The 19,562-nt window shown below is 52.0% G+C and overlaps 1 long non-coding RNA gene across 1 annotated transcript; it reads left to right on the plus strand.

Moving 5' to 3' along the window:
* Positions 1–1,134: 1,134 nt before the first annotated feature.
* LOC141413830 (uncharacterized) lies at positions 1,135–18,939 on the plus strand. Its single transcript, XR_012438762.1, has 3 exons — positions 1,135–1,332; positions 2,699–2,820; positions 13,941–18,939. It is a non-coding gene; the product is annotated as an uncharacterized lncRNA (long non-coding RNA).
* The last annotated feature ends 623 nt before the right edge of the window (positions 18,940–19,562 follow it).

Genomic DNA, 19,562 nt, shown 5'->3' on the forward strand with positions numbered 1-19,562 from the left:
AGTCTGTGTTACAGTGACGGCAATGTTTCCTAAACTTTTTTCATTGCCCATCTCCAGGGAGCTGTTTTAGACTTTTTTTCCCCAATCACTCTGCCCTAAGGGTGCAGCTATCATACATGTATGTTGATACACTTTGGCTTTTTGGAGAGCCACAAGCCATAAGACGTTTTTGTCCCCCAAGAACCAATTTTTGGCCCCTTGGGAGACATACTGTCCCCATGGAGGATGCATGTGTTAGAGCAAGTTGTGCAAGGCAGAGCAGAGCTCAGCTTTGCACACGTTGGATTTGTACTGGCTAGTATAGGGCGATGTCAGATAGACGGTGGGGCATTTGAGGTCCAGGCTAGAGTTGTAGATTTGGGAGTCCCTTGAATATATATGCCATTTAAAGCCATGAGATTGAGTGTGCATGTCAGGCGAATGAGTGCAGAGAGATCAAAGTCGAAGACTGACCTTAGGATGGGAGATCGCGGAGAAGAGAAATAACCAGTGAGAAAGTAAAGAACAAACAGCCGGAAAAGTGAAAAAAAAAAAAAAAAAAGAAAAGTGAGAACAGCAGACCACCCAGAAGCCAAGTGTAAACAATGTTTCAGGGAGCAGGAAAGGATATTGTGTCAATTGCTTCCAGATATCGAATAGCAGGAAGTCCAGTAACTGATCACTGGAGAAGCTGGGAAGTCTCTGGAAAGACAGGAGCACCTTTGATGGAATGGTGAAAACCAAAGCCAGATTGGAGTGAGTTTAAGAGAGAACAGGGCCGGGTGTGGTAGTAAAAGTCTATAATCCCAGCTATTCTGGAGGTGGAGTTTGGGAGGATCAAGATTTGAGGGTCAGCCTTGACAAAAAGTTAGGAAGACCTCCATTTCAACCAATAAGTGGATTATGATGGCAAGTGCCTGTCATCACAGTTACCTACCTGAAAAATAAGCTAAAAAGCAAAAAGGGCTTAAGGCATGGCTCAAATGGTAGAGTGTTTGTGGAATACACCCAAGGTCCTGAGTTCAAACTCAGGATCCAGAAAACAATGAGGAGGAGGAGGAGGAAGAGGAAGAAGGAGAGGAGGAAGAAGAGGGAGGAGGAGGAGAAAATACAAAAGAAAGAAAAAGAAGGGGAAGAAAAGAGAGAGCAGTGGATAGACACTAAGGAAGAATCTGGCTGCACAAGGACACAAGGAAATGGGCAAGGGAAGAGCCAGAATCTGGCTGCACAAGGACACAAGGAAATGGGCAGGGAAGAGCCAGGGTCCAGAGGTGTCAGTGAGAGGGGAGGAGAAACAGTGTATTTGTTCACTGGCAGGAATGATCCAAGGAGAAGGAAGGACTGGTGATGCAGGTCAGCGGAGACTTGCTGGAGCCACGTCTCCAGAAGGGCTGGGTCCCATTTCTGAATGGGGAGGAGTGTGGGTAGTCAGTCATGTCTCCTGAGACTCAGGAGACAGAGTTGTGGGTGCAGATGCTGGTGGCTGGTGAGGGCTGATGTGCCTGTGTGCATCTGGCAGTACTTCTGATAGCTGACATTGTCTTTGGGGAGTGGGAAAGAAGGTCAACCACAGAGTGAGGACCTGGAGGAGAAGCAGAGGAAGTGAGTGGGTGGAGGGAAGTGTGTGTAGTGGTGGAACAGCAGCCCTGAGTATTCACCTCCAGCTCTGGGCTCCCTGACTCTACTGAATTTAAAATTTTTAAACACCGACTGTTCTGGTTCCTCCAGAACAGGATCTCTTTCTTTCTTTTTTTTTTTTTTTTTTGGCAGTACTGGGGCTTGAACTCAGGGCCTACACCTTGAGCCACTCCACTAGCCCTTTTTTGTGATGAATTTTTTCAAGATAGGGTTTCATGGAACTATTTGCTCGGGCTGGCTTTGAGTCATGATCCTCTGATCTCTGCCTCCTGAGTAGCTAGGATTATAGGCGTGAGCCACCAGCGCCCAGCTCTTTCTTTTCTATTCTAGTGACCTTCAAGGGCTTAGCAGTCAGGCAGCCAGTGCTGGAATTCTGCATGACTTACTTGCTGTACAATCTTCCACACTTTTCTTTCTTTCTTTGTTTTTAACGTCCTCATACCTGTGTTCTTATCTATACGGTAGAAGCAATGGTAGAAGTAAGCACTGTGTCGTCACTATTTTGTACCTGTTGCCTGGGGGAGGAGGGAGGACTCAGTAGATGAAGAGTGAAGGGGGAGAAGGGCATGGTGGTGCACATCGGCAATCCCAGCACTTGAGAGGCTGAGGCAGGCAGATTGAGAGTTTGAGGCCAGCCTTGGCTACATATCAAGACCGTCTTAAAATCCCTCCCCCAAAAGGAATGAATGAGGGAGTGGGAGAGAGATTTTGCTCTCCATCCTTGCATGCCAAAAAGTAAGGTGAAGAGGGCAATTGTTACTTCTGTGTCCTGGCTGAGGGAGGACTCTGACCCCCAACTCTAGTGCATAACTCCACTATGTGAGCTGAGACCCCTGAAAGGGTTCTCAGTGGCCCTTGAGGACAGGCCTTCCAGTGAAGCCCAGGATAGTCCCTTGCTTAGCTCAAGGTCAGGGCCAATCTGGGCACCTTCAGCAGAGCACACTGAGCAGGGTGCTGCGTCTTCCTCTGGGACCCCACCCTTGGGACTTCCTCCCCAGCCTGGCCCTTCCTGTTTTTCCTCCCTGGACATGAAGGCCATTCCTCCATGGGGTCAACGTGGGCTGTTGCTTTCTCTCTCTAGAGCCTGGAGCCTTCTGGACTCACAAACCTCAGAGCTGGGCCTTTGGGGTACATAGGAAGTAGCCCAACTGGCTTATCCTCTACCCAGAGGCCGAGATGTGAGGGGGTGAGACTCTGCCAAGGGTGAGTCCAGCATGTGTGTGTGTGTGAAGAGGTCTAGTCTTGCCCTCTGCCTGGCTGGCAGCATAGCATAGAAAGCCACAGGACCAGAGCTGGCAGCCCTGAAAGAGGGGCCTCAAGGCCCTGTGACCTACTGTGACCCAGCTAGAGCCTCTCCCTCCCAGAACTTTCTTCTCCACCCCCTGCAACCTGGAGGCAGCAATAAAGCCTCCATCACAGGGGGCCAGCAAGCAGCAAGGGCTAATGGACTTGAATGGGGCTCCATAGACCGTTATGAGAGCCACAATGTTCCTGCTTGTTCCCAAACGCCTGGCGGAAAGGGCTGGGCGGGAGCTGCTAAGTGCCAGGTGGTGTTAAGGCTGGAGGGGGTGGGGGTTGGGACAAAGTGCTTTGCACAGCCTTTGCCTGCTTCTCACCCCTTAATGAGCAAACCAGCATTCACCAGAAGCTTCCTTCTCACGTCCTGGTGGAGGCTGGTGCCGGCACTAATGCCTGATTGTCCTGATCGCTCATGTGTCCTGCACACAGGCGGCTTAATACAGCACTGGTCCCAGGAACCCCTGACCCATTCCCACCCTTGAGTGCAGCCTTGCTCCTTGGCTCCTCCAGAGGGGCAGGGCCGTGGTACAGAGTCCAGGAGCAGGCCACAAGCCGGGGGACCTTAGTCATTACTTAGTAACGCAGTATTTGTATCATGTAGCCTGCTATTTGTATCATGGTGGATAAACAAACAGAAAGGGCATGGAACTTGCCTGAGGATGCACAGTCATTCTTTCAGAGACAGCCTGCTGCCTCCTCTTGCAACAGTCAGATTCCCATTCCCCTTCAGGGGACTGTGGAATAAAAGACGTCACCACTTTTGCCCCTACTAGTGATGTCAAGCCAGAAATAGTACAGGATGGAGAGAAAATAACAGTTCCCTTTTATTGGAGACCTACTATGTGTCAGGCAGAGTCTTAGGTGCCTGTGAATTAGTTTAGTGAGTGAGGCAAAGTCTGCCCTTACAGACCTCATGTTACTGCATTAAGTCCTCTCACACCCTACATGGTTAGTACTGCTGTACCCAGTTTACAGGTGGAGAAACTGAGGCTTACAGAATGTAAATAACTAGGAAGCTAGGTCAGGTTCCAGAGCCCGTGAGTGTCACAGCAGGGATCTGAACCCAGGTGTGTCAGCCTGGCCTCTTTTTTTTTTTTCATTTTTCTTTTATTATTCATATGTGCATACAAGGCTTGGTTCATTTCTCCCCCCTGCCCCCACCCCCTCCCTTACCACCCACTCCGCCCCCTCCCGCTCCCCCACCTCAATACCCAGCAGAAACTATTTTGCCCTTATTTCTAATTTTGTTGTAGAGCGAGTATAAGCAATAATAGGAAGGGACAAGGGTTTTTGCTGGTTGAGATAAGGATAGCTCTATACAGGGCATTGACTCACATTGATTTCCTGTGCGTGGGTGTTACCTTCTAGGTTAATTCTTTTTGATCTAACCTTTTCTCTAGTACCTGTTTCCCTTTTCCTATTGGCCTCAGTTGCTTTAAGGTATCTGCTTTAGTTTCTCTGCGTTAAGGGCAACAAATGCTAGCTAATTTTTTAGGTGTCTTACCCATCCTCACCCCTCCCTTGTGTGCTCTCGCTTTCATCATGTGCTCATAGTCCAATCCCCTTGTTGTGTTTGCCCTTGATCTAATGTCCACATATGAGGGAGAACATACGAATTTTGGTCTTTTGGGCCATCAGCCTGGCCTCTTAACCACTGGGATGTATCAGAAAGAGCCTTGGGCTTGGAATCAGAACACATGTTGGTCACTCACTGGGGTATGGGCTTTGGGACAGCTTTCCCCACCCTGGACTTCATCTGTATCTGACCCAGAAGGTTCCTTCCAGCATTTGTGCAATCATGGAATGTCAAAAGACCTGGAAATCTGGCTCTCCAAAAGATCTTCAGGCAAGAATTCTTCTCCTTGATACTGCACCCAGGTAGATGGGACAGGAACCAGCCTTTGCAGTGTAGGGGGAACTTGGATCCTAACCTTCATAGCAACCTGACCAGGCTTTGCCACAGTTCTCTTGGTGACTCTACTTTCCATTCCCACCACTGGTCTCAGCTTGGTATTGGACTTAAAGGTACAACTTCTAGTTTTGACTTTGCTTCTTCTAACTTGCTGTGTGACTAGGGGGAGCCCCTGCCACTCTCTGGGCTTCGGATTTCTCATGTACAGGGATGAGCTCATGTCTGAGTCTCCCTGGCTCTGCTGATCTGATTGCATAAGCATGTCAAGCCATTCATTCAGCCCAGTGCTTGCTGGGAACTGAGGTAAAGAGCATCTTCTGGTCTTGAACTCCACTCTGTCCTGCATCTCATCTTCCCTATAAACAAGGAAGGGAAGAATGGCATGTCTCACCTGCACCTGGGGTTCCCCTCTCCCATCCCCCATGCATAGGCTCTGAGTCCTCAGCACCCCTCCTCCCATGAGAGGCGTTTTCACCGCCACCTCCCCATTGGTCAGGGGGAGAAGACAGAGTGGACAGCCAGACGATCATGACAGGTAGGGCTAGGAGGTAGCAAGGGCTCTGTGGAGACCATGCTTAGCTGGAAAGGAATTTCTCATTGTGGGCACGCCTGCCAGGTAGTGGGAGGACCATTTCTTTCTTTGCTTTTTTTATCCCTATCTAACGTGGCTGGGAGTGAGGGTGCCTAGGGAAAAAGACTCCCAAGATGGAGGATGAGCCAGGGGGTCCACAACCTCGGCTCAGACGGGCTGGCACTTGCATTCAGGGTCTCCCACATTCTGCCCCATTCAGACCCAGGCCCAATGCAGGCTGCACCCCCTAGCTGGGTAGAGGAAGGGCTGGACATGCTCTCTTTTCCAATTCTGTCATAATGTTAACGTGGGCACCCCACTTTACAAATGAGGCCACTGAGGCTCAGAGCAGAGAAATGGCCGGCAGATAATTGGGACAAGTAACACGCCTCCTGGGAATTCTCTAGCCTCTTCAGGTAGAAATGGTAAGCTCACCTGAAGGGAGAGAATCATCTCACCCTCTTTATTAAAGTGGGGACTATGGAGAGCCAGGAATAGAGAGGAACAAAGAAGTCAGTCCAACTACTACTGGAGTGGTCCCAATAGTCTAACTACTGAGAGTTCCCAGTCTACATCCAGACCTCTGACTGGGCTTTCCTTCTTCCTTGAACTAGTTCCCCCAGTTGGCCAACTCCTATTCATCCTCCAAGTCTCACTTTAGCTGTCACCTCCTCCAGGAAGTCTTTCCTGATTTCCCTGGGATTAGACAGCCCTGCTATGTGTTCCCACTGCTCCCAGGACTTTCCTCCAGGGCACAAATCACTTGGTATGTTGTGTATTTCTCCTCTTCAGACTGGGAACCTTTTGAAGAAAAGGCTGTGCCCTAATGTCACTTACTATCTACATCCCAGAACTACCCGGCATGGAATTGAGTACATAGTTTGCTCCAAGAGGTATCTGTGGAATTAGCAAATGGCTGAATAGATATCTGTAGACTCCAACTCTGTGCGAGGCTGGTACAGAGGTCCAGTGGCAAATATGACCAGCTCAACCCCATGCGGCATCCACAGGTACGATGACACTTCTAGTGAGAGCCAGGACAAGGTGTAGCAGGAGCTCAGAGAAGGGAAACAGCACCAAGTAAGGCTGCTAGGAAGCTCCAGGAAGAATGGCCAGGGGCAGGCATTGGGCTATGGGGCTGGCTTAGTGATCCCAGACCACTTTGCTGAGTGGTCTCAGCAAAGTTGAGCCCATGAGTGGACCACTGGACAGGGAAACTGAGACACCTAATGGAGTCCCATTTCCAGGTGAGCCCAGAGAGGGCAAGTATCATGTCTAAGGTAACACAGCTAAGCATCTGCTACCAGCCTGGACTTTGTGCTGTTCACCACCCTGCTTCCCCCACCTGGCAGCCTTGGGGCTCCAGGCGAACAAGCTTCCATGGGCTCCAGGGATGCAGCATCAGAGGGAGGTGACAATAAAAGCTTATCAAATAGCACGGAGGAGGCAGCCACAAATTTCAGCAGCTAAGTAATCTGGGTCTACCGTTCACTTAGCAGAGCGTGAGCCTCTGAAATGTCAGTGCCCGAGGTCTGCCCCTGTAGCGGCCAGAGCCGCAGAAGCCTGGGGAAGGGAGTCACTCTCCCAGCCACCTGGCACCAGGGATGTGGGGACTGTGGGGGGCGGGGTAGGGGACAGTGCTGGAAGAGCACCTGAATCTTCAGATACCAGGTTATCCTGGGACTCCTTCCAGGGAGAAAAGAAGCTTCATTTTTGGTTTTGAAAAGAGTATTCAGGAACATGGAGTCAGAGCTGCCCATGTACAGACAGGGGATAGAAGAGGCTTAGCTGTGGGAACTCAGCCTGAGTGACTTCAGAGCCTGGCTTTACCCATGAGCCTCTGCTGCTTCTCTGAGTGTCCTGGGACACCCACCCCAAGGGGCACAGGGGAGGAATCCTACCCTCATTCGGTGCCATGGAAATGAGGCCACACATGGGCTATATGGAGAAGGGGCTTGGGTTCAGGACCTTTCTGAAGGCCAAAGGACTCAACCTTACCTCCTGAGTGCACATGCAGGGCTTTGGGGTCTACTTCTGCCCCATCTCCCTGTGTGACCTCAGGCAAATCCTCAGTCCTCTCTGGGCCTCAGTTTCCCCTATCTATAAAGTGGCTGGAAAGGTCTCCAAAGTCCTATCCTTGTACAATGTCTTCTACATGATAAATGAGACACCTGCGCCTCCTGTTCCTTGCCTTCTGATCTGCTTCTGTCTTCTCCCTAGCACAGGGGTCTTTGTTTTGGTCACTGCAGTATTTCTAGCCCTGGGGCCTATCATATAGTGGGTGGTCAGATAATATTGCTGGCTTTGAAACTCTCAGAGACCACCCCACTTCCTTGCCATAGATCTCTTTCTCTTGGAAGAGATGAATCCCACCTCCTGCCCCCACTTTTTGCTGGTCCCCTCGGAGGCTGGGCTGCATCACAAACTCCTGTGCACGTGTTGGTGTGCAGATCTGGAAGCCTCCCCCTGTTTCTATTCCACCTTCTCCTTTCCATCGTGGGTGCGTGGGCACCATGTCTTCTTTTAGATCCCCCTGGCACAGCTAGGATGAGTGCCAGGCCCTGGTGGTACAGCCGGTGCTCTGTGGAGTTGTTTACAGCCTGCCATGACTCACCCACAACAGCCCAGAGAAGGCTATGCCCAGCTTGTGTCCCCAAGGAATCAAGAGAGACCATATCTTGAAAGCACCCTGGGATTCTAGACCTAGGAACCAAAGGTCTCCTTCCCAGCCTTACCCTGGTCCTAGGGGAGCAGGGATGGGGATTTGAGGGGGCCAAGCTGGGCCAGGACTGAAAGGATCTGTTCTTCCCAGACCCAGGGATTCATTCATGTGCAGGCCCTGGTCAGGGCCTCACTCTAGGCCCCTGGGCTGAGAGCCAGGACCCTGGGATAAATCAGCTCAGGTCTTGGCATCCAGGAGCTTAAAGGGTGACAGAGAAGGCAGGGGTGTTGTGATCCACTGGAGTCAGCCACAGGGGATGTACATGTGCAGTTGGGGTGGCTGTTAGCTCAGTGGGCTCAGACTTTCTGAGGAGGGGTCCTACTGGCAGGAACAACACACATACCTAACTGCCAAGGTTGAACTCTGCAGTGAGTGCCCAGAGGCTGGTCCTGTCTTGCTCCTTGTGTCCATGGGCCACCCTCACCCCTGGATTTCAGTGTTGATACTACTCGGGCGATTAGGGGTTAGGGGTTGATCTGAAAGTTTTCCTGGGCCTCTCCAGTAATGAAGGGGGATTGTGCAGGAACAAGAGGAGTGAGGTGTCCTCAGAGAGATCTGGTGGCAGTGAGGTCCTGGTAGCTGGGCAGACTGGACAAACAGGGCTGTCTGTTTGGGCAAGGAGGGGAACTAGAAGTAGGATACTGCCAGCCAATTAGACTGTCTCTCCAAGTCTCATATTTGTTGATGGAAGAAGGGTGTGTCAACAGTGGGGAATGAGGTGGCCCTGCATTACACAGCCTGTCTCTGGAGCTAGTCATCGAGAGCGCCAGCTGGCAGGAGCCCATGAAGTCCAATGTTCCCATTAAGTGAGGTGCTCAGAGAGCTCAGCCCAGGCTGTGTCTCCAGCTCTCTTCCCCTGTCTCAGTTTAAGGAAAGGGGCAGGGGGTGGCCCATCCCCGCAGTAGGGAAGGGAGCCCCCAGTGCCTCCATCTTGGTCCCACTGGTTGCCCAAGACCATATGGTTCAGTCTTCCCTCTGTCACTAATTTGTTGGGTGACCCTGGGCCAATCTTTCCCTATCTCGAGCGAAGTCTCCATATCACTTTTCCTCCCTGAAATGAGACTAGGCGACAGTGTATTAGCAGTTGGGACTCCACTCTGCTTCTGCCAGAGCAGTTCTGCCTGAAGGCTGACTCCTTTGTGTCCTGACCAGTGGTCTGTGCCTGCTCCATGCCACATGGGGTAATGAGAGAGAGCAGCTAGCTTCTTCAGCGTCAGTCAGCTTCTCCTTCTGAAGGGAGGTCAGTGAACCCGGATTGTACACAGGGTCCAGAGATTTGTCCTTGCCCATGATCAGTCATGTGACCTCATGTGACCCCCCACCCCCACCCCATGCCTCATCTGTAAACTGGGGATAACTATAGCACCCTATTGGATTGCTGTGACACCACCCAGTATAATGCGTTTCGAAGGCAGGCATCCAGAAAGCCAAGGTTGCTGTTACTTTTACAAAGGTTCCCAACAGCTCCACCCAGTTCGAAGAAGGTGTGGTGGTGGAGAAAAAGTCCTATGGGCTATGCAGGGGTAAAAGAGAGGGACTGAGATGGGCGGGATAGGTGGCACAGAAGATGGTGGGAGGCGGTGCCTTCCCTACTTCTTCCATTACACCCCCTCCACACTCCATCAAGCTAGCAGTTCAAGGATCTTTTGAAAGAACCCCTAACCAACACACAGAAGCTTCAGACCTCTTGTCAGGGAAACACCTTCCTACGTTAGGTCTGTTTGTCCAGGAAAGCAGGGAAGGTACCAGACAGGCCTCCCATCAGGCAAATGGAGAAACCGAGGCCTAAGTGTTAGGGAAACCAACCATCTTCCTACCATCAGGGCCCAGGAAGAGCTCTAGGCCTGGTTCCCTGCCCCATTTGTAGGGAGCAGAGTAAGGCTTAGAGCTCCCTGACACCAGGTCAGGTGTGCCTTTGTTCCACCCTGCCCCTTCAGGGCATCAGCCACCGAGCACACCCTCTGAGGTGCCTGCCTCCCCCCAGGGGAAGCAGATGGTGCCAGAGCCTGCGGGGAAGTGGCTGTCCTGGAGCCCAGCTGTTACACAGATGTGTGGGGGTAGGCAGGGAATGGGGTTCTGAAGGCAGGGACCCTTGGCAGCTCGGGTGTGAGTCACCATCAGCTCCAGGAGCGGTAATGAGGGATTAGGTTATTACTGCCAGATGACTGGGAGTGCACTTGCTCACCCAAGCAACCGCTGACGAAGGCCTGGTCACACACGGCTGCCATGCCAGGCCCACCTTGCCTGGCCCTCTCATTGACCTCAGCAACATCTGTGGCCTTCACACACCTCATTAGAACTGCCTGGACCTGCCCACCCACTGCTCAGACGTCACCCCTCTTGTTCCTCTTCCTGGGCTTGGTAGGGGACACAGAGCCTAACTTGGGTCTTTTATAAGTAATCAGGGAAAGTGGTATAAAGTCCCTTTGCCCATGTGGAACTGGGGCAAGGACAGGGTGTATCAGGGAACCAGCCATCAAGGCAGCCTTTGTCTGGTCACCTCCCAAGGATCTGCAAGCAGGGGGCCACATAGATCAGGCTAGGGATACCTCAGTTTCCAGGGAGGACCACACCTTCTTCCCCACTGGGCCTCATGTCTTTGCTTCTGCCAGTCAAAGCAGGACCAGAACCAAAATGGCCAAGTGGCCAAGGGCTAAGAGATGGAGCTGTGAATCAGGACAGCCATAACAGTACTTATTATGTCCCAGCCGTCCTGGTGAAAGTGCCGAGTGTGTTTTTATTCACTTTGTCTTCACAACAGCTCCAAAGGTGAGTATATTATCATCATCTCCATTCTATGGATAACAGGCCCCAGCTCACACAGCTGGTGGGCAGCACAGCTGGAATTCCATCCAAGCCTCTCTCAATTCCTGCCTTTGGTGGCTTCACTGCACCTGCCCCAGGGCTTCTCTGCCTGAGTTGATCCCCACTGCCAACCTCACTAATCATCTTCCAGAAAGGCACCTCACATCCTCCAAACAGAAGACTTCTGGTGTTGGGGCCCACTATCCATCCCATCCTCCCTCATTTTCAAGGCTTAGGCCACCTCTCACACTTCAGCCTCTCGTTGCTTCCTTGGTCGTCCCTGTTCTTGTGCTTGCTTGAGCTGTGCCTCTACCGGGAATGCGCTTTCTGTCATGTCCACCTGGCTCCATAATACCACCTGCCCTGTCTGCCCAAGCGGACAAGCATCCTCGAGGCTCAAGGGGAGGAGGGAATACTGGAGAGAGGCAGTAGAGAACTTAGGACTTTGGACTGAGGTATGTGACTTCAGAGCAAGTCGTCAAATTGTCACCTCCCCGAGCCTCTGTGTCTGCTAATCATCCCAGCTTCCCTTGAAGTTTAATGATAATGGACTTGATGCTCTTGGCATCCAGTGTGTTCATAACCACCTGCTGTGACAGATGTAGGGAGACCCCTGCTGTCCTTGTGAGGTCCACTGAAGACCCTTTGGTGTTGGCAATAAAGAAAGTCCATTTAGCTGAGGCTTTTGTCCCTCTAGACTCGCTGATCCCGGATGCCTCTCTACTCTGGTTCCATCACTAACAGCAGGGCTGGAAGAGGTGGGTACATATCAGGTGGTCCCTAGTGACCAATGTTGGGAGAGCATCTTCACCCCTTCTCCTGGAGCCCAATACTTGCCAACCCCTGTGCTGGGAGGGGGTGGGTGGCACCTGCCGCCTGCACGCTGTTGCCTTCTCAAAGAGTTAGAATCCAGGGAGACGGTCTCCTGGCAGCAGAGCTCCTGCCATAGACACATGAGTGTCTATGATGCTACCACACCCACTGGGAGTGGCATCAGAGCTGACTACACCTTGAGAGTGGGATGAGGGGCAGGAACCCAAGGTGGCTGCTGGCCAGGGGGCAGGTGCCACCATGGTGCACCCCCCAGAGATTGTGGGCAGGTGTCATGCAGTTCTGACTGCCCTGGGCTCCTGCCCCTTGTCAAGGGAAAGTACCTAACACAGGTGCACATCAGGTGATCAGTGATGGGCCAACCTTCCTTGGTAGGATTGTGAACACTTCCACTACCAAGAGTGTCTGAATTGCTGGGGAAGGAGGTGTGCATTTGATAATGGCTGTTGGGAGAACAGGAAATGTCTCACCCTTCCGTGTGAGAGGCACTGGTGTCCTACTGGGCCAGGCTCAGCCAGACATGGGCAGATTAACGTGACCAGGACAGACCTAAGGATGAGATGCCATTTCTACCCTGGGATGCTGTCACGGAACCAAAAGCACATTTGGAGTTCTGTCTTCACCAGGAGGGTCTAATAATAAACTTAATAAAATAAGTAATTAAAAGGAAGCAATTTATGGTTTAAATGAGTAGTATACTCACACTATTCAAAAGTCAACACTCAAGAATGAGGGCCCTGGCATGATGGCACACAGCTAGTTGGGAGGAAAACGTGGGAGGGTCTCAGTCAGAGGCCAGCCCAAGCAAAAGCATGAGACCCTATCTGAAAAACAAACTAATAGCAAAAGAACTGGGACTGTGACCCAACTGATAGAGTATTTGCCTAGCAAGTGCAAGGCCCTGAGTCCAAACCCCAATACTGTCTTAAATACGTAAATAAATAAATACAGCACCAGTCACTTCTCCACTCTGTCCCCAGCTGCCCAGTTGCCCTCTCCAGAGAGAAGTGTTGTCGCCAGTTCCTCTCTTCTTTTCTTGAAATATACAATGCACCAACCATCACCTTCATACTTCTTTGCATTTGTTATCCTTTTAATATGCATACACATCCTTCTCTGTACTTGGCTTTCTTCCCTTAAAAATATATCTTGGTTACTGTTCTGTGTCATTTGCAAACAGCTTCCTCATCCTTACTTTGTGGTTGCCCATGGCTTCCCTGTAAGGAGGGACCTGCGTTATTTAACTGATCCCTTATTGATGCACACTTAGCTTGTTTCTAGTCTTGGGCAATTACATTAAATGTTGTAATAAATAACCTTGCACACAGGCCACTTCACAGGGAGGCAGAGAAATTCCCGTGGTGGAGTCGCTGCTGGGTGAGGTAAGGCAGGTGGTGACTGAGGTCCTGAAGGGGTGGAAGGTCCCAGCCTTGTCTGCATTTGCTTACTACTGGAAAGAGAGCAAATGCTGTGTTTCTGTGGAGAAACTGAGGCTCAGGGGTCATGCTTCCCTACAGTCCTACAGCCTTGAAGAGCAGGGTGGAGATTTGAACTCAGATCCTCTGACTTAAGCTCATGCTTCTTCCCTGTTCCAGAATACCTTCCTGGGATGGACTGCTGAAAGTACCCCAGGCCTGAGGACAACCCCCTCCCCGCTCTGGGACTCTGGGCCCTGCCAGGGATATTGGTCCTCAGGAGTGAGTGATGGACAGAGTTGTGGCCCCCCATATCCCTGCCTGGGGGGTGTGGCCCTCCCTGAGATAGATCCCCAGGTCCCCAGCTCTGCCCTCCTAAGATGCGCTCAATGGGAGATGGGCAGGCTGACATCCCTTGACAGGGTTCTTTTCCCAGCAGCAACTTCCACAGTCTGCTTCCTGAGTCCTTTCCCTTTCCGGAGCCCTCCCACCACCCTCCCCAGGAAACCCCCATCCCAGTGCCCTGTCCACAGCAGAGGATTCCTGGGGCATGTCCCTTCTGGTCTCCAAATCTCCTTGGTACAACCAACAGCCAGCTGGAGAGTGCTTTTGACTTGTCCCCTGGTGAGCCCAGAGCTGGGGGAGAAGGGTGTTGAGGCAAGAGCCCAGAGTCCACCTCTCTGTGTGTTGACCTTCCTGGACCTCACTGCATCATGAAAACTGTGAAGTGCCATCCAGACCTGCCAACTCTTTTTCTTCTGTCCCCAGGAAGGCTAAAGAGACTCCAGCTGCCAAGAAGAGCTGTTCCCATTATAACACCCAGCTGGTGTCTCTCTAGAGACCCTGAGGCCTTCACCACCACAGCTTGTTTCCCTGCTTGGCACCCGCCAGCAACTCTGAACTCTGATCCTGGTTTGTCCAGCACGGGTGGGGCGGGAGTTCTGTCAACAATGGGAGAAACTTGTTAACTGAATGTCAACAGGATTATAGGCTTTGATGGTCCAGGAGACAAGGGTGACATCACTTGACCTGATGGACAGTGGGGAAGGGCTGCCTGGAGCAGGTGTGTGGGTGTGGGTGTGGGTGTGAGAGAGAGAGAGAGAGAAGAGATGGCGGATGAAGAGAGAGAGAGAAGAGATGGGGGATGAAGGGATGAAGAGAGAGAGAGAAGAGATGGGGGATGAATGAGTCTATAAAAGGAGCAAGGAAAATGAAGATTGAGCACCTAGAGGTGTTCTGGACTGAGAAGCCTTCTGTGGAAACCATGGACAGCACCCCCAGGGACTGAGAATGGCAGGTTTGTCACTCAGACAAGGACAAGATGTATTAAGCACCCACGGGGTGTCAAACTCTGCTGTGTTGTTGCAGGGGCAGGCAGGAATGGCAGAATGGCAGAGAGAAGAAGGTTGCCTCTGCCCTGGGGCTTCCAGACACACGGGGGAGTGTGGGCATGGGCTGACGTAGAAAGAACCTGACCACCTCCCCTGGGGACCCATGAGGCAAAGTGGAGCTCCCAAGATAACTCAGCTAGCCAGGCATAGGTGTGGTCCTGGGCCGGAGACTCCTGGCCCAGTGCTCACTCCACAGTACAGTGGTACTGCCCAGCAGGTGGGATGCTGTGTGCACACACAGGGAAGGTGTATGATGCTTGGTGCCTGGTGTGAGGTATGGAGAGCACCATTGTAGTTCTTCCAGGCTAAGCAGGAAGGTGCAGGAAAGTGATCAAGAATAGTGAATGCTGAGCAAAGGTTGAAGTACTGCCGGGTGTGGTAGCTCACACCTGTAATCCAATCTACTCAGTAGGTAGAAGCAGGAGAATTGAGAGTATGAGGCCAGACTGGGCAAAGATAGTGAGAACTATCTCAAAAACCACTCAGAAAAGCCACTGTTGGAGTGGTTAACATCATAGAGCACCTGCCTAGCAAGCATGAGTCCCTGAGTTCAACCCCCAGGTAACCAAACTGAAACAAATAAACAGTAACAACAATCCAAAAAAGGGCTAGGGATGTGCCTCAAGTGGTAGAGGGCTTGCCTAACATGCTCAAGGTTCTGGGTTCAGTTCCTAGTATGAGAAGGAGGAGGAGGAGGAGGAGGAGGAGGAGAAGGAGAAAGGTTGGAATTAATGCTTTCTGTGGTGCAAATGATGGGATCTGGCTCTGGGTTGTGATCTTATCATGAATGCTCTCCTCTGAGCCTCAGTTTCCTCTTCTGGAATAGCAGGGCTGTTGTGAGGTTTAGAGGGGAGCCCCTGCACATAGTAGGACTCCAGGATTCTGCTTTTCCTTGCCCCCATTCGAAGTTCATGAGAAGACCAGTAAGGCCTCTTTGGATGCACTTGGCCCTGGGAGGAAGCTGAGTGAAGCAGGATGACAGGAAAGAGGATCAGAGGGTTCCTGCCTGATTCTGGGGTCCTTCAGCCACAGTCAGGAAAGTGGAGGCCAGGAAGCCTGGGCACACAGCCTGGATGCAGCAGTACAAACCCCACCTTCTTTGGGAGATGCCCAAAGCAGAGAGGAGTCTCAGAGCTGCCCCATTCCTGGTAGGGCCCAGGACATCTGCCATGCCTGTGCCACTGGCTGGCACACACGCAGGCAGGCAGGCGGGCAGGCCGGCAGGCACTCCAGAAGTGTAAATTCCACATTTGCATCATGGATGTTCCCAGTCCCAGGGGCCTCTGACCTTTACAGCTGCTGCTTCCACCCTTCTTCCCCTGCAGGTCTCCTGGCCTCAGCCCGGCTGGTCACCAGATGCTGGGGCCTTGGAAGCTAGGGAGCCAGGGGCTGGGAGCCAGGAGCTGGGGAGCTGGGCCCTGTGATCCCAGCTTGTCCTCCCCTTGCCCTGACTCAGCTTTAGTACTACCCCCACCCCAATGCCAGGATCCCCTCTGCTCTCTTTCAGCAAGTCACTGCCTCACGTGTGCATGGGCAACTTGGGCCCCAGTCTCATTGGCAGTAGTGTCAATGAGACTTCAGTCGCCCCGGCTGCTGTGACATCTCCCTGGGGACTCCCCTTCTGTGCTGAGTGGCAGCAGCTCTGAGCACTGTCAGCTTTTCTGGGCTCAGCAGCCAAGCCTGCACCTCTGGGGGCAGAAACCCCTCCCAGCCAACCCAGCCCCTGAGGACTCTTGTCATGGGTGGCTTGGGCAGCCAGCTGACAGGGCAAATCTCCCGAGACACATCTAAATTGAAATCCATCTACTGGCCCTTGAGGAAAGCAGGCTCTGTCCTAAGTCCTGGGACCACACACATGGGACACCAAGTCCTACCGTGGGAAGAAACCATTTATTCATTCCCTACCCTCCCACCCCATACTGGGGATTGAAGATTAGACCCAGGGCTTCATGCTGGCTAGGCAAGTGCTCTATGGCTTGAGCTATGCACCCAGTCCTTTTGCTTTTTAGTGTGCTTTTCAGATTGGGTCTCATGATTTTGCCCAGGCTGGCCTCAGACCAAGATTCTCTTCTTTCCTCTTCCTGAGTAGCTGGGATTATAGAAGTGTGCCACCACACTCCATACTCATTTTTTTATTCTTTTGGTTCATTTCACCTCACAGACACCTCTCTGGCCGGGTAGAGGGAGGGGACTTTAGTGAGTGTTAGGAGTTGAGTTATATCTCCCCAAAGGATATACTGAAGTCCTTACTTACCCCTGGCATCTCAGAATGGGGCTTTCTTTGGAAATAGGGTATTGAAGGTGTAATCGAGTTAAGATGAGGTCCTGCTGAGGTAGGGTGCCCTTCATCTAATGTGGTGGTGTCCTTATGAGAAGAGGGAAGACAAGTCAAATGAAGTCACTGACACAGAGGAAGATGCTTTTACCAAGGAACACGAAGGGCTGCCGGGATGGGGTGGGGAGAAACTGTCCCTGCTGGCACTTGGTTTCACACTTCTGGCTTCCAGAATTTTGAGGCAATTGCTTGAGGACGTCCAGTTGGTGGTAATTTGTTACAGCAGCCTTAAGAGACTAATAAATTCTGTGAGAACCACTAATACTGTGGTTTTGGGCCTGCTGGAGCTGACGAAGGAGCCAGGGGAAGATGGAGGCCACAGCAAAGGAGATAAACACACACGTGACCGTCCTTGTGCTCTGTCTCGTGCTTGCTACCTGCCTGGCACAGTTACAGGGCTTTTTGTTTGTTTTGAGATGGGGTCTTGCTATGTGGCCCAGACTAGTCTTGAACTCCAGTTCAACTGGTCCTCCTGCTTCAGTCTCCTGAGTAGCTGGGACTACAGATGGGAGTCACTGTGCCTGACTTGTCACAAGTCTTTATACAAAGCTCAACTAATCCCCACACCAAAGCTGTGGTGCCCATTTTACAGATGAGGAAACTGAGAAGCAGAGAGGTTGAACGTTGTGCCTGTGGTCGTACACTAGTCTATGGCGTGGGAGCATTTGAACCCAGGATGCTGGGCTCCAGACTCCACATGTTTAACCATTACTCAACATCCCATGCAGGAAACAAATAGGGAACTAAAAGATAGGGTGGGAGACCATCTGCAAAGAGAACCGAGGATCCTTTCAAGCAAAACCCAGACACATCGCCTTCCTCCCGCTCAGCCCTTCAGTGGCTCCCTTGTCTGCCTCACAGGGGGCTCTTCACCCCCTCCAGCTGGGGAGAAGCCTGACAGGTGGTAGGTAAGGATAGGGATTCGGAACTGAGGCTGAGCTGAACTTGAGTCCTGGTTCCATCACTTACGAGGGTGACTTCTGACCCTCGGCCCTTCACCTGCAGGAAGGAGAAGGGGACCCCACTGGGTTCATGAAATAAAGAACGGGAGACCCTGGCACAGCAGGTGCTGCAGGAAGGGCTCCCCCAGGCCCTGCTCTGCCCCCACTGAATAGAGAGGCCAAGGTGGCTCTGACCTGCTGGCAAGTCTCTCTGCCCACTGTCACTCATGCTGTCCCCTACATGGGATGCCTTTCCCTTCCTTCTTCACTTCCAATATCCCCCTTGAAGCATCCCCTGCTTAGACCATTGGGGCCAGGTGTCCCCCCATCATGGCCTCCCAGGATGCCCTCCAAGGACATCTCCCTGGGAGCCTTGTGAACAGGAGGAGCCCTCCCCATCTGCCCTCACCCCCTGGGGCAGCAGCAGGACCATAGATGGGTCTTGCCTCAGTTTACCCATCTTGAGAGTGCTGTGGCACCCCGGTCCCAGTACCTTCCCTTACTTGTCCATCTGCTCTGCCAGCTGGCCCCCCAGCACCTCCCCCTACCCCCTCTGCCCTGCCACCCCCTGTCTACCAAGCGTCAGCCTCAGCAGGGGGTAGAGGATGGGGCCCGCCTCCTCTCCCCAGCTGACGGGCAGATTACAGAGCTGTCTCTCCCGAAAGAGAGTGGGTGACAGGGGTAATTAGCTGCCTGCCAACTAGCCACCAAGGAGCAAGCTCTGCCCTGGAGGTTGGTGACAGCAGGGAAGGCCTTCTTCACCTACTATGGCCAGACTCTCCCTCTCTGGGCAGGAATCCTGACGATACCCAGCCCCTGCAGCCTTCTCACAGGACTTGTCAACCATAAAGTCATATCTTGCTGGGAGTGGTAGGAAGACTGCAACTTCCATTCCAGTCCTGCCTCTTCTTTGCTGTGTGATCTTGGGCAAGTCACTTCCCCTCTCTGAATCCTGGGACCCCAGTACAAATGGGCTTCCATCACACAACTGTGCAAACACTTGACACCCACTTCATACCCATTCCCTCCCTTTCTACTGGTTGGCCTCACTCCAGTTTGTTCAAGGACTGTGGATGCATCAGGGTACCTTCCCTTCCTGTTTCCCCTCACTCTGTGGTTGACCAATGAAATAAAAATAGAAGTTGACTACCATTCCAGAAAGTCTTAATTTTTATTTTATTGTATTTTATTAAATAAGGGTAGACTGGGCTAGGAGGATTCCTTTTGGCCCCAACTTCCTTTTTCTTACCAGGAACCTGGACACGATGCTTGGAGGTGTAGCAGCCATTCTGGCACCACAATGTTGACTCCTAACATCTAAGGCTGGGAGAGAGGCAGCTAGAAGGCAGTGCCCTGGCCCTGGCCCCTTGCCTCCAGACTCCTGTTTTGTGAGACGCTTTGAAGAGTTTAAGCCACAGCTTTCAGGTTTTCTTTGACTTGAGACCAAATATGTTCCTCAAACATGCATGGGATGACACACTGATGTCCCCCTTGCTCTGTCTACTTTAGTAGGTTTGGAGCCTGTGACTTGGTGGCACTACCAAATGCCTGATGACTGGCTAACTGACTGAATGGATGAATTCATCATCGTTGTTCTGATAAACTGAATCCTTGATGTGCTTTCTCTGTGGAGCAGGATCTGATTTAATCCTCACAGCAGATTAAACACCCTCCCTGTCCCCATTTCACAGATGAGGACAGCAGTCTCAAAATGGAGTCTGCA

This window comes from Castor canadensis, chromosome 1 (genome assembly GCF_047511655.1).
Source record: "Castor canadensis chromosome 1, mCasCan1.hap1v2, whole genome shotgun sequence".
Lineage (NCBI taxonomy): Eukaryota > Metazoa > Chordata > Mammalia > Rodentia > Castoridae > Castor > Castor canadensis.